General features: G+C 54.1%; 2 non-coding genes across 2 annotated transcripts; one reads left to right on the top strand and one right to left on the bottom strand.

The window, feature by feature from the left end:
* Positions 1-686: 686 nt before the first annotated feature.
* TRNAH-GUG lies at positions 687-758 on the top strand. Its single transcript has one exon. It is a non-coding gene; the product is annotated as a tRNA-His (tRNA).
* An 800-nt stretch (positions 759-1,558) lies between these two features.
* On the bottom strand, positions 1,559-1,630 carry TRNAH-GUG. Its single transcript has one exon. It is a non-coding gene; the product is annotated as a tRNA-His (tRNA).
* Positions 1,631-11,672: the final 10,042 nt, after the last annotated feature.

Below are 11,672 nucleotides of genomic sequence, written 5' to 3'. Positions count from 1 at the left end.
CCCCAGGAAGTGCTTCCCCAAAAAAACAAAGAGTGGGACACACGTGACCTCCAAAGCTTCAGTGGTGTGAAGTCACGTCCCCTGATGCCTGAGCAGGATGGGGTGGCAGCCAGCAAAAGAGTTCCGTGCCAGCATGTGTTGGAAACCACTTTTTCATGCAGAGTGGTGGGAATCGCATCCCCAGGTGCGTCCACTCCACGTGGTACCTCCTGCTCTTTGTTTGCACAGGGAGGGGTGATGTGGCTCCGAGGGTGCCAACACCTGGGCTGGCAGGAGTCAGTTTGGAGATCGGTGATTAATGACACCACAGGGCACTCAGGGCACTCACGTGCCACACGGTCCCCGTGGACCTTTCTGTGCCTTCTCCCTGTGGATTTTGGCCAATGCCATCGCTAAAGCTGCCCAGGGCTGGGGCCAGTGAGGGGTGAGGGCGCGAGGGGGTGACTGTGCAGGTCAGCGTGTGGGTGACAAGGAAAGAAACCCTGAAAGCTGCTGGTGCGACGGCGGTGTAAATTCCCCACTGTACGGGCAAGGCCCTCCCAGCCCTGCGACACGCGCGGGCCTCCCCGGGAACACCCTCGGGAACACCAGAGGCGGGCCCAGCTCGGCCCGGCCCCGCCGCGCGTCACCGCCGACAGCGCCAAGAGCCGCCGCGCCGCCCCGCCCGCCCAGAGCCCCGGTAGCGCGCCGTGATCGTATAGTGGTTAGTACTCTGCGTTGTGGCCGCAGCAACCTCGGTTCGAATCCGAGTCACGGCATCGCCCGGCGGTACCACGGCACACGGGCTCCTCTTTTGGCACTTTCCGCCCCCCGCAGACCCCTGAGTCCGCGGGGGTTTCTTTTCGCGTCGCGCCGATATTTCACTTTTTTTCCCGGCTCCCAGCGGGGCTGCGGGGCCGGACCCGCCCAGCGCGGGGGTTCCGTGGGGAGAGGGAGAGGAGTGACGGGAGGCAAAATAAACTGCCATAAAATTAAATAAAATAACATTAAATGAGATATAATACGTAACATAATAAAATTAATATTAAGAATAAAACAAAATGAGACGAAAAGGAAAAAGGAAAAGACACGCAAAGTAAGAGTACAATTGAAATAAAGATCAAATTAAAAAGTTAAATTAAGAAAAATATAATAAAATGTAATAGAAAAATATAGTAGTAAAATATAACAGAAAAATAAAATGAAAAATTAGATTACATAAAAGTAAATATAATAAAATAACAAAATACTTAAATGGAAAAATAATATAAAATATAAAATATAAAATAAAATTAAGTATAAAAATAAAATATATTAGAAAAACTAAATTAAAAATAAAATTCGATTACATGAAAGAAATGTAAATAAAATAAAATAAATAACAAATTAAAAATAGAATAAAAAATATAAAATGAAATATGATATAAAATAAAAAAGGAAAAATAAAAAATAAACAAAGAATTAATATAAATAAATAAAAGTTAAAAAATAGTAAAATAATAATGAAATTAAATTTAGGTAATGAGCCAAAGCAGCCGCGGCAAAAGAGGAGCCCGTGTGCCGTGGTACCGCCGGGCGATGCCGTGACTCGGATTCGAACCGAGGTTGCTGCGGCCACAACGCAGAGTACTAACCACTATACGATCACGGCGCGCTACCGGGGCTCTGGGCGGGCGGGGCGGCGCGGCGGCTCTTGGCGCTGTCGGCGGTGACGCGCGGCGGGGCCGGGCCGGGCCGGGCCTTCCCGCGGGGGCCGCGCTCCGGGACCGCCCCGCGGGGGCCGGGGGAGCCCGTGAGGGGCCCGGGGCCGGATCCCCGCCCTGCGCCCTCCCCCGCGATCCCCGGCCCGGGCTGGCCCCCGTGCGCTGGCCCCCTTCAGCCTCTCCCAGGCGCAGCTCCCGGTGTCGGCCCGGCTTCCACCTCAGCCGCGGCGTTCACCCCCTCACCTTCACCCGCTGCCCTTGGCCCTGCTCCCTGCTCTGACTCTGCCCCTGACCCTGCTTCCAGCCTTCACCCTGACCCCCCCCTAGCTCTTACCCGACCCTTCCCCTCATCCCACCCCTCATCTCCGCCTTCGCTGTGTCCCCAGACAACCCCATTCCCACCCCGTAACCCCACCTCTCACCCCCCCGCGTGTATCTCAGGGAATAAAGTTTCTCCCGACCACAGGATTAACGAACTACGGGGCACAAAGGGACGGCAGAGGAAGAGAGGGACTAAGGAAATGGTCCTTGTGCCCAAACAGCAGCAGGGATCAGTCTGTGCCGCGGCTGCTCGTTCCCCCTGCTCAAACACACATCAATAGTTAATGACTGTCCTCACCACTGCCGCTGCTTTCCCCACTGCTCCCAGTATTAAAGGCTCTTTCATTTTGACAGATACACAAAGAATTCCAAATACTTGGGATCAAAAGGATTTCTTGACGGAAAATATTTTTAGAGCAATCGCAGCACTTCAAGGCGCTGGGATGGCCCGAATGATTCATCCCCTGGGAAGAGCCGGGCACAGAAAACTCGGCTCCCGCGTGTGCCATGAGCTCATTGCTTGTCCTACGCATGCACCTCCCGTGGGGGGGGGTGTGCAGAGAGAGGCAGGGGTCTTCTACAACTTTGCTGTGCAGGGGTATGTCCCTGCACCACATCCATCCTTGGGTATCTGCTGCAGCTGGCAAATCCTAAATCTAAAACTGCCTTCCTGAGGCTTGGGGTAAACCAGAGGAAGGCCCTGTGCACCTTGATTACTCCATGAAGTAATTACTCCTGCCATCCTGAGCTCGTCTTGCTCATATCCAGCCCAAAAGAGCTCAGAGTGGTGGAGAAAGACAGAATAGTCTTTTGTGTCCTCCCTTTGTCTATGCCCATGTCATCCTGCCCTCAGCAGTTTGCTGGTGTGCACTGGTGGGCAGTGGTGTGCATGCTGGTCTCTCAGCAATGGTGGGAGCCTTTGCAGTGGGAGATGCTCTCCACATCGAATGTGGCTGACCAGAAGGTGGTGGAGGAGGGGCTCTTTGGTGTTTTCTCTGGATGACCTGGGTGTCCATGTGGTGCCCTTCTGCCCCAGTCTCACCCTTCTCCCTCCTTCATCTGCCTGCCAAGATCCCAGTCCATGCCTCCCATGGGGATGCAGGGATACTGCTGCTGCTCATCTGTGGCCAGCCCTGTCACTGTCTGTGGCCTCATGCTGGACCTAAAGTGGATGCAGTGACACTGGAAGGAGATACATGTGTCTCCTCCCATGTGCAGGGAGTTTGACACTGTCATCATCCCCTTGGCTGCACCTTGGAGAGAGATAAGGCCAACAGACACCCACAGGACAGGTGTAACTGAGCTGTAGAGGTGGGATCACTGCAACCTCCAAATCCCAGGGCATAAGCTTGTGAAGGGGGAAGGTCCTTGGGCCTTCCTCCATGCTGTCACAATGCCATGAACTGGGCTGTGTCCAGGGTGAAGGGACAAGCCCAGCTCCATGCTGGCTCAGACAACTGCTGCATTGGGTCAGAACAGCTGTGGTGGGACCCACGGGAGATGGTGGGACAATGTGGAGATGTGCAGCCCCCTGGCAAGACATGCTGCCCATGGCTGGTGGGGACGCGGAACCCACAGCGATGCACTGGAAGATTCCTCGGTGGCTGGGAGGAGCCAGCTGGGCTCCTGCTTTGGCTGCTTGGCAGATGTTTCTGGAAGCAGGGAGATGACAGCATTACAATGACCTCAACTGCTGGAACAGGCATGACTGAGATAACACTGTAGCAATACAGGAGAGTCAGCCAAACACGGAAGGGAGAAGGGAGGTGAGGGTGGACGTGGAGACAAAGTGTCCCGAGGGGCCTGGCAGGTGCAGAGGAGGAGAAAAAGGGATGAAGCTGCTGCCACTCACAGCTTCCTGCTCACAAGCCTGGAAGAACTCCCCAAAAGAACTGGGATGTGACCACTCCTAAGGAAATTGTGCCAGGTTGTCAGGGCCTCAACAGCCCTTTGCCATGTGGTTTTGTCTGGATGGTTCAAACCTGCCAGGATGTGTTCAGACAGCATGGAGGAAAAGGGATGAGCTTGTGGGAACATTGAAGGACCCATCTGTCTGCTGGGTGACCTGATCTTTTCAGGCTCTGCTCAGCATCCAGGCAGAATGGCTGCTCCAGGCAGGCTCCTCTGCTCTTCCCACCCTGTTCTGTCCATCAGTGCCTTTTCTCTGAGCCCTCTGATGCCTGTGGGTTGCATTCAGTGGGATTTTAAAGGTGCCTGCAATGTCAAAACACTGGTGCAGCCAGGCAGAGAGTGCTGCTGGGCCCAGATGTGTCCACCCCATGGCACACACATAAATCCTGTGGCTGGCACAGGGATGAGCAATTCATCACTGCACTGCTGCCTCAGCTGCTCTGCCCCTCCAGCTGTTCCCTCGCTGGGGCAGCCCCTGGCCTCCTTTTCTGGTCTCAAGGAGGCAGATGGGAAGCAGAAGGATCCCCACCACCTTCTCTTTTTATCCTGGATCCCCAAAGCAGCCCCAGGAGCAGTGCTGATGCCGGGGAGGCAGGATGGATGCCTCTCTGCTGAGTCAGAGCTGGATGCTGGAGCAAGAGCAGGGAAATGTCCTGGGGATGGGATAATTTTGGAGGTGAAGGTTTAGGCGGGATTTGGGAGTGAAGGGCAGCACACCTGAACTGGGAGGCAATTGCAAGCAACCTGACCTTATCCTGTCCCCACCATCCACCTCCCCATCTTCTCCTAGGGCCACAAAGATGGTCTGAGGGCTGGAGCACAAGGGCACCTGCTATGATGGAGGATTGAGAGAGCTGGGGTTGTTCAGCCTGGAGAAGAGAAGGCTCCAGGGAGACCTTAAAGCCCCTTTCTGTGCCTAAAGGGGCTCCAAGAGAGCTGGAAGACAGACTTCAGACAAGGGTCTGGAGGGACAGGCCAAGGGGAAATGGCTTTCCACTGCCAGAGGGCAGGGTTAGATGGGATACTGGGAAGAAATTGTTGGCTGTGAGGGTAGGGAGGCCCTGGCACAGCTTGCCTAGAGAAGCTGTGGCTGCCCCACCCCTGGAAGTGTTCAAGGCCAGGTTGGAAGGGGCTTGGAGGAACCTGGTCTAGTGGAAAGTGTCCCTGCCCATGACGGGGGGTGAAATGAGATGAGCTTTGAGGTCTCTTCCAACCCAAACCATTCTGTGATTGTAGCTCATGAGACATGCACCAAGGACTGAAAGAGAAGGACTTGAGCATTTCTGGAGGTGAGTGTTCAGCTGTGATGCTCTCCAGAGGCTTTATGAGCCCACAACAGCACATGAGATGGTCCCAGTTCTTCTAAAGCCTGAACCTCAGAGGACATTTTCCAGTCTGCCAGTAAGAAGATTGGAAGGGAAAGTAAACAGGCTATAACAGACTGATTTTCTGCTAGGTTATGTTTTGGGATTGCCTTGCCTGGCTCCAACGCTCAGAAATCAAAGAAAATAGTCACCAAAATGTATGTGCTGTCCAGGGGAACACAGAATCTGGAGCAACTTCTTGAGCCCTTTCATTTTGTGGCCAGCACCCAGCTGAAGATGGGACATGACAAAAGTGTTGCAGGGGAGAACCAGCCACCCTGCAGCTCTAGATAAACATTTCCGTGTGTCCATGTGTGCCCTGCCTGATTCCAGCTGCCAGGCCCAGCTCTCGCTCTGCCTTTGTCTGTGCACAGCAGGAGCCTTCTCCTGCCGCAGGGATTTATGGCCTTCACACAGCCACCTCTTAACCCAACTTCGTGCTGCTGAGTGGGCAGAAAACAGGCAGCCACGTGCTGCCAGGCGGCCTGCCAGCCCTCACCTCTGCACCTCTTAAGCTCCTCTCCCAGTTCTCCTTCATTTTCTGCCTCTCAGTCCTTTCAGAGACACTGGGCTAGTGGCAAAAGCAATTGATCCTGTCTCCATAGGAGGAATGGCTGCTGTTTTGCTCTTGTCCACTGAGCCCATCTTCTTGATGGCTGATGACAGCCCTATTAAGAGATATAAGGAGATGCCAGGGGTGGTTCACACCCCACAGGCAATGTAAAGCCAGTGAGCCTGTCTGGGGAAGGACCCAGCTGTGTGAACACGGACATTGCAGCTGGATTAATCAAACCTGCCATTAACACTTTCCCGGGGCACTCAGGTCCCCTGCCAGCCCCACAGCACAGGCCCCCATGAGCAGGTCGCTCTGATTGAGCTGCAAACGCTCCAGCTCCTTAGTTTTCTCAGCCTCAGATCGATGAGTGCAGGCGGCTCCAATCAATTCCACTTTACCACTTGCTATCGAGTTCAGATCTGTGCTCTCCCAGCTGGTCCTGCTTCCTTTGTTCATTGAGAGGAGGAATTCGGGCATTTTATCCCACTTGGACACTGCTGTGCCCTTGCAGGGTCAAACCCCCTTGGTAGGAGCAAATAAAACCCCACGGAGGGCCAGCAATAAAGGGATTAAATTTGTGCTATGGTTGGAGCCCTGAGAGCATCTGCCTGGCTGGGCAGAGTGTGGAAGGGGGTGGCTGGATGAGGCCATGTGATTTGCATGATATAATAGAGCTGTTGCCACAGCATCTGTCATGAGGTTTTCCTGCCATGATCCTGGTTTTGCTGGGGAAATACTGAAGGCAGCTGCAGGGAGATGCTGTGTCTTGGTTCCCCTGTCTCCATGGGTACTGACTAGGGACAATTCAGCTCTCTGGGGCTTGAGCCCACGCAAAATGATTTTGCAGTAAAAAAAATAACATCAAAGAGTTTACATGGTGGCTGTTTGGAAATTTCCCTCAAACCTGGAATTTGTCAGTAAAAGAAGCATTTTCTACCCTCTGGGTGTCAGCCCTGAAGTAATTTTTCTCTCGTTTCTGTCACCCAGCTCTCTTGCTGGCCTGTCTCCGGGTTGCTGCGCTTGGATTTGTGGAAATGAAGCTCCCCACGGCTCTCCACACCTCGTTGAAGTGTTAATGAAATAACGGATCGCATCAGAGAGCAGTTGTGACGTGCAGAGGGCTGTCAGTGCCGAGGGCAGAGTCAGGGACCGGGCTCGGCGTGGCTGAGGCGATGACCGATGGGTCTGGCTCTGAGCTGGCAGATGTCTTTCAGCGAGTTGTCACCTCTTCTTTTGGTCAATTAGCATGGCCTCCATTATACCATCAACTGCATAATGATTTTTTTTGACAGAAAGTTTGTGGAGCTGCAAGAAGTGTCTGCAGGAATTTGCTCCATTTGGTAAAAGCACATGCTTTGAGCGTATCCTGCCCAGGCTTTGACGGCCTCCTGGTGCAAATGTGTTGCAACACTTCCCATGGACACAATAAATACTCACAAGGCTCCTTGTGCCAGTCCTTGTATTTAGTATGTGTTTGTATTTATGGATTTTTTTTCTGTGGATTTGTCTGGTCTTGTTCCTAAACCACGTAGCATCTGCAGTGGCCCCCAGCAAGGAGAGCTGCTGTGTACTGTCTCCTCCTTGCGTTATCCCTGATATTCCTGTCTCTCCCCAACTCCCCCAGCCATGCAGATCTCTGTCTTGTGACCCCAGCTGTCTCTTTTCCATGCCAAAGATCCCTGGCCCTTCACGTGCCCCATGTGCAGAGGCCTTGGATCATCCTGTCATCTTTCTCTGCACATTTTCCAGCTTCACTGTATCCTAGGGAAGGGGGAACAAGGATCACACACAGGCTGGGACTGACCAGGGAACAGTGGCAACTCCGATGCCATCTCTCCTTTTTCCTCACCCTTCCTATCAGCTTGACGGAGAGTTTTGCAGTTTTGACCTCTGCTGAGTGCTGAGGGGACAGTTTCACAGACTGTCAGATCTCCCAGTCCCAGAGCCCATCACATTAGACATGAGCCTGGGCTTGGTTTCCCCATGTGTGTCACTTCCCTGACCCTGGCTTTTGTCTCGTTTCATTGCCAAGTTGCTCAGCCTCTCAAAGTCCTCCTGCAATTCTTAGCATGCATCTGCAGTATCCAGATTAATTCAATATTATTGCAGATTTTGCCACTGACCTCATCTCATCAAAGGACCTGCGTGTGGAAATGCAGGAACCTCTCTCTGCTGGATCACCCTCAGGGGCCTGCTGGCTTTTTCCAAGAAAGCCACTAGCTTTTGAAAAAAGAAATTTGCTGCAAGAGAGCCGTGTCGACTCTTCCCCACTATGTCATATTTATCCATCTGTCCCCTAACGATGCCAGTTTCCTCCTTCGTGTGCCAATTTTTGTTCATTTGCAGAGAACAGATGTGTCATTTATCAGTCTGGGACTCCCTGGCTGCCGGGAAGCATTTCTGGTGTCACAGTTGCCACCTTCCAGTCCTTGCGTCTCCTGCTGTACCCAGACCTTGAGGGAAGTTGGGGTCTCACCTGGCAGATGTCACATCCTCCTGGTCCCTGCTGTGCCGCACAACGGGGTGTATGTGGGGTGCTCCTGGGAAGGGAAGGAGCTGCAGTCACCAACAGACATTTCAAAGCTCCTGGGAATGGCTTTTATTTGAAGCTGTGGAAGAAATACCTGGAGATTCAAGGAGCTGTAGGCTTCCCTGGCAAGTCAGGGGAGATGCTGGCATCAGGGGAAGCAGCCAACCCAGCGCCTGACTCAAGTGACACGCTGGCAAGTGTCAGATTCAGCCCCCACATTACCTGGGGGTGAGTCATCCGGGAGTGTGCAGGAGCAGAGACCTTCTCCTCTGAGTCACCGGAAGCTGCTGCCTGGGGGATGCTGGGCTGTGCCCACACCACCTGGGGTTAAACTGGAGGAGAAGGTTTACCAGGACGATGTGGCATGAGCCCTCCTAAACCCAGGGAAGGTCCTGTCTCCTGTTCTTGGCCTGGCTGACAAACAGGGCTCCTGTCCCCAGCTGCAAGTGAGCACCAGAAGCACCAGGGTTCAGCCAAAGCAGCTCCCTGGGCCCAGGGGGACAGACGAGGGCTGAGGACACACACAGCTCTCTGCTGGGCTGGCAGGAGCCTGGAAGACATTGCCTGGCTTTTTCTTCCTGGTGCGTGCTCCGACCTGCCTGGATTTACCCAGGCAAGCAGCTACTGCTGCCTTTGGTGAGAGGAAGGGCCATGCTGTGAGAACCAGCCCAGAGGTCTCAGCGAAGAGCTCCTGGACCCTTCAGAGGTGGAGCAGAGGGTGGGAGCAGAGCTCCCAGTGCAGAGGGCCACTCCTGTGTCCTTGCAGGCCACTGCAGAAGGCCCTCTGCCTCCCCTAGTCCGGTGGTCCATCAGAGTGAGCCACAAATCACTCCTCTGCAGCCATGGATTGTTCTCTTCCCACCTGATGACTGTGTGTGAGCGGCTCCATCACTATCCTTCCCTCTTTGCTGGGGGCTCCATGGGCTGTGGGCAGTGCCAGGGCTGCACATCCCACCTGGTGGGGCTTCCCACCACAGCTGTGCGAGAGAGCAGCTGAAATGTGGAGTCTGGCACACGAGTGGTGCAGTGTGTGCTCCCCGATCCTCTCCTGTCTGCCAGTCCTGCCCCTGTGCCCTGCCAGTCCCTACACCCGCGATGCTGTGACAGCCATCTGTCACGGTGAGCCGCGGTGACTCACAGGCAGAGAGGCATTGTGGTCACCCTTGTGGTATCGGGGACAGTCTCTACCATGCAGGCATCAGACCTGGGGCCCAGTGTGCATCAGATATGGAGCGTGTAAACAGTTGGGATTGGAGCAGCATCAGCTGCAGCACAAGCTGCAGATGGAGCCTGGCTTTGATGGTGTGAAAGCAGAAATCTGTCACTGCTCCTTCAAACCTGAACCACTGCGAGTGGAGGGATGTCACCAGGGTCTCGTTGTGACTGTAGAAAAAATATGAGCAGCTCGTGCCTGTGCCAAGCCATGCGGGGCATAAGGAGCTCATTTGGACTCCTTCTGGAGTTTCCTTAAAGGTCCCCAAGCACAAAGGAGGCTCCCAAGGGGGCTCCCACATCAGATGAGTTCTCATCACCTGATGCCCTGCTGCCTAGGTAGTTTTGTCCAGGGGAAACCAATATCCAAGGGAAGCTCAAATCTGAGGGCTCAGCTGGGACCAGGGATCTTGATGCCTCTCCTAGCTCTGCTGAAGCCTGAGGTGAGAAGGTGATGTCCCATGGGGCACAGATCAGAGAACAGGGCTATGTTGGGCCAGCTTGGAAGAGAAACAGGCCCAGCAAATGGTGAGGAGGTGCTGGGTCCTTCATGAGCTCAGACCACAGGCCCTCATTGAATCCCAGCATGGCCTTGGCACAGCTGCCTCTCCAAGGAGGGAGGGATGTGAGGGATGTGCCAGGACCGGATGGGAAGGAAAAACCTCTGCAATTCCTCTGGTATGGTAGTATTTAAAAAAACCAAGCTTGATCCCTCCTCGGTTCTCTCTCTGGATACACTGAGCGTGTGTTTTCCAGGCCCGAGGATTTAACAAGAGCCATCTCCGACAGATGTTGCTGAACATCCTCCTTGGTTACTGACAGAGGGTGGAAGTGCTCTCAATTTCTGTGCCATCAGCCCTGCATCCTGCTTCCTTCCAAATGCTGGACAGGCAGATTTATTGAGAATCTCTGTCTTTTCTGCATTTTAATAACAACCTCATCATCCCCATCTGCCAGGACTGAGGTCTGCTGCTAGACCTCAAACAATGCCTGGTGATCACTCTGTTTCTGGCAGACGCTTTTTTTCCCTCCTGATGCCTTTTGTGTCTTGCATTCCCTATGCTTTGAAATTTCCAGTGTGTGCTATGGCTGTCTTCTCCCTAGGGAGGAAGCTCCCTTGGTGTCCATTTGGACCCAGGGGATTTGTCTGGGTTTCTTGGGCAGGAGTATGCTTAATAACTCAGCAAACCTGGGACCTGGTGGGTTCCCTGGGCATGTGTTGGGCATGTGCTGGGCATGTGCCATGCCAGGCTGGCACAGGAGGCTCAGTTCCATGGCAGCCCCATCCCCGCTCTCCTCCTGCACAGGGCTGGAAGGAAGGAGGTCAGCACGAGAAGCTTCTGTCCCCAGCCATCCTCTCCTCCCAGCAGCAAGCACCCTGACAGCCACATCCCAACATCTGGCCCCACAGTGAGGCTGCAGCATGGCTCACAGTGTGAAGACATGTAGGAACACACCGTGGCATCTATCCCTGCTCACTGGATGCCTCCGCATTGCTTTACCTCTGCAGAGGTCTCGCTTTTGGAGCATCCTACCTCTGGCCCCCTTCTCTCTTCATATCCTTCTGGGGATTAAGCCTGGGAGCAGGTCTGGGAGCAGGTTTTAGTGAATGGTGTGTGTTTAGGAAGGGATGGAAGGATTCGGGGGCGTAGGTCAGAAGACAGGGCTGCACAGAGTGGCTGCTTGGGCTTGGGAGGGTACACAGTCGGTCCTGGGTGGTGGGTGAGCAGGGTGGTGGTGGCTGGTGATGGCTGTGTGTGCAGGGGGAACAGTCAGAATGTGTGTCATCGTGCTGTTTGCTGCTGTGACCACGTCGGTCTTTGCTGCCATGCTCCAACACACTGCTCCAAATGCCCCGTTCCTGCTGCATCCCAGGGGATGTCCTCCAGCCCACGTGCTGCAGATCAGCCTTGCATGGTCGCCCCGATGTCCATGCACATCCAGCCTGGGTTCAGCCTTCTGCCGAAGCACTTCCCTGCCTTGTCCCTGCTCACTCCTTCCCGCAGTGCCAGCCTGGTGGCTGTTTCAGTGACTCTCTGGAGCGATCTGCTCCGGGGGTCCTGCAAGGGGCTGGTCCCACCAACACCTCCCAGGCA

This window comes from Pipra filicauda, unplaced genomic scaffold (genome assembly GCF_003945595.2).
Source record: "Pipra filicauda isolate LSUMZ 115617 unplaced genomic scaffold, ASM394559v2 scaffold7_size6619720_pilon, whole genome shotgun sequence".
Classification (NCBI taxonomy): Eukaryota; Metazoa; Chordata; class Aves; order Passeriformes; family Pipridae; genus Pipra; species Pipra filicauda.
Note: the sequence above shows the minus strand (reverse complement) of the source record. Positions and strands in the feature narration are given on the sequence as shown.